Genomic DNA, 3,282 nt, shown 5'->3' on the forward strand with positions numbered 1-3,282 from the left:
AACCTTTATTTTGACGTTGATATCCAACAGTTTTCATTTCCTCGCACTTTTCCCGCCCACAACTACGATGTTTTAAAGGAATTATAAACATCGCCGTTCTATCATCACCTGTTCAAATCACCGAACCTTTCAACACCTGATTCATTTCTCTTGTTTTTGTGTAACTCTTAAAAATTGAGCTACAGCATATCGACCAATATTTGAAAATGCTCCTAGTTTTGATTTGTTTTAACTGAATCACCAAACAACAAAACCTTTCATAGAGGTTTTATTTCTGCCTAATAGAAATTTTGAAAAGCACGCCCAAACACGGCCTTTTGCTTGCGATTAAAAAACATTTAAAAGTATGGCAGCATTTGCGTAATGCTATCTAGATAAATTTAATAAATAATAATAAATAATATATTAACATAAAAATATTTTAATTTTATTGAAGAGAACACCTTTTACCAATGTTTATTAAATATGGGTTATGGACTACCAAGGATCGAGCTCTGCGCCCTGCTGTGACCATGTGTGAAGATTCGGCATGGATTCAACATTTCTCTCTTTGCAGTTTTTTCTGTTCATCGAAATTAATTCGTAGCGCATCCGGTTCCTCTCGAAAAATATCGGTCCGCAAAAACGGTTTTCATCGGTTCGGAGTCGCGTATTCTTTGTTTATAATCATAGTTTACACAATGGCATAGCAAAATAAAATGTCTTGTGAATCACTTTTCGACGGTACGTGTAAAGTGTTGTTTTCCTAAAGAGAAGTGTTTATTGTTAAAATAATATGTACCGAGCGATTTTTAAAGAATATCAAATTATTGTAAATATGTGTAGTAATAAAAGTAAACAAAGTTAGGATAAAGGAGAAAATACGAATAATATTGAAATCCAACTCGTTAGAGTATTATGGTAAGAATATATGATAAAACTCTTATGTTTTTACAACTTTAGTATTCCATTTATAGATTCCTGAAGATATTTCAAATATTTATATTCCGTAATGACAACAAAATAATCCAAAATAAGATATATTCAGCCCCTAGAGAAAATATTGTATACGTGGAAATCTCACTATGTGGTAGACATAGTTAAATTAAGAATATTATCTTTATTTCGTGGCACAAAATGTATTAATTGTAATGATCAGACAATTCATCCATCAAGGATACATACTGAATATGGTGTATGATTATATTATAGAAATTTAATTACTGCTTTGAAGGTTAAAACATTTGTACTTAACACAACTGCTGAGTAGAATAAAAAAAATAAAAGCTGACCAGTACAAGATGAATTATAGCCACAGTCCTTATGAGAAGATGTTATGCTTAGTCTCTTCTCAAATTATAAGCTAAAAAAATAAAGTTGCTAACAAGCACATTTGATAACTGCTGTCTAAAGTATACCTATGTTATACTTTACTGAGTGACTATTTTCTAAAATTACTGTATTTAATGAGTTTTAATTTATATTTTAGGTCGAAAATATGGCAGTCTTTTTAGAAAAAAGCTTAAAAACCAATTGTTTACATGTCGACGTGTTGGATACTTTTTAAAATATTTACATTGTTCTATGAATTAAATAAAATTAGTAGTAATATTATATTGTATTTTTTCGACATTTTTCGAATCGATATTTCTAGTACTTGCACAATTTTCATATATGTTTCCAATAATTGTGTTGAAAAATAATGTTCCAACAACCCGTGGCGTTTCTCTCATGTGTTGTAAATAGTTTTTGCATATTATCTTCAATTTAATGAAAAATAAGAAAAATATGTTTAAGATTTTATTTTATTTATTGACACGTTTTGGTAAGCGCCATTTACAAATCAGAAATCCAAGTTAAATTTTATTTCGGATGATAGGGTTTAAATCTATATATTAATTGCATCAGCGAAAATTTTGCCTCCCTTCAGTTGAAGTATCGAATCACGCTGGGGATAAAGGTTTTTAATAAAAGTTTATAAAATAAAATAAAGGATAGTGTTCGTTAAAATTAAGTAAGTGAGTGATCAAAACATTACTAAATGAAGCTATATAATTTTAAGCAGTGTTTTGTAGTACTTTTTGTTATTCCTATATTGCAGCAAGTATTATTGCAGAAATACCTACGGCAAGTTTGGATAAAACCAATTAAGGGTAGTATGGTCACGTAAAGTTATATTTTACATCTTTTGCAGAGAAAACAAATTAATATGCCTTCTTTATTGAAAGGTATATACAACTATGAGAGAAAAACTCGAGATACGCGAAAATTTCATCGTAATGTACATTAGTCCTCTTTTTATAAGATATTTAGATTTTCGGAGGCAGCTTTTCAGATTCATAATATAAACATTAATCAATCCATATTTAATTTGAAGAATTTCAATTAATTTGATATCTGGTGAACTCAGTACAGCTAAGGAAAATTGTTCCTGCTTAAGAACGGGTAGTAGTTCGTAAGGTACAGGGCACATGGCCGGAGATACTCCATTAGAGGTCGTTGTAAAATGTATTAATATATTTCTGTAAATTTTATTGGTAATGCTTTAATTTTATTAGTAATTGTAATAATTTTAACTTGCAATACATTGTATCACAGTAACCAAATATTGCTTATAATAAATACATGCATATAATAATTTGTCTATCAAGAGTGAAAATGAATGTTGTAAAGCATATTAGCAGTTAAAACATAGTTTGTAAAATTATAATAGAATAAATAAAACAATCTACAGTGGTGATCTTCCAGAGTTTTATATAAAATGACAGATTGAAATAAATAAATTCTACAGGAAGGAATATCAATGGTATGGCTATAGCAACTATGGATGCAATTTTATTTAAAATTGTAGGTAAATTATTATTTTGTCATATAATCAATGGTTTTTTATTCATTTATTGTTGCTCAATGCAATTTTTGGTGAAAAATATGTATAACACATAAAAACTATATTAATACGTAAATAAATAATGAAATTATGTGAATAAAATGGAACTACCTAAAAATTAAAATAATACAATTATTTTAGTATTAAAATTAAAATATATAAAAATAAAGTTAGTATTTTAAATTTCTGATAAATATTAAGATGTTTAACGATTAATGCTATAAAATATATAACGATGTGATAATTTATCATTTGAACTTTTTATTAATTATTTTAGTTATAGACTTACATTTTTCGAAGCCAATAGTTCATTTAATTATAATAAATATACTAGTTTAACATAATTTCTATATTGTAAAAAATAAACTAACTAATTGTGTTAATATACAAATATGAATTACATCATTTACCATGTT

The 3,282-nt window shown here is 27.3% G+C and overlaps 1 long non-coding RNA gene across 1 annotated transcript; it reads left to right on the forward strand.

Moving 5' to 3' along the window:
* Positions 1-1,016: 1,016 nt before the first annotated feature.
* On the forward strand, positions 1,017-1,376 carry LOC143203065 (uncharacterized). The gene is made up of 3 exons (XR_013007277.1): positions 1,017-1,127; positions 1,192-1,245; positions 1,292-1,376. It is a non-coding gene; the product is annotated as an uncharacterized LOC143203065 (long non-coding RNA).
* Positions 1,377-3,282: the final 1,906 nt, after the last annotated feature.

Source organism: Rhynchophorus ferrugineus, unplaced genomic scaffold (assembly GCF_030347505.1).
Source record: "Rhynchophorus ferrugineus isolate W39M unplaced genomic scaffold, kcgeb_rfMv2 rfM9, whole genome shotgun sequence".
NCBI lineage: Eukaryota > Metazoa > Arthropoda > Insecta > Coleoptera > Curculionidae > Rhynchophorus > Rhynchophorus ferrugineus.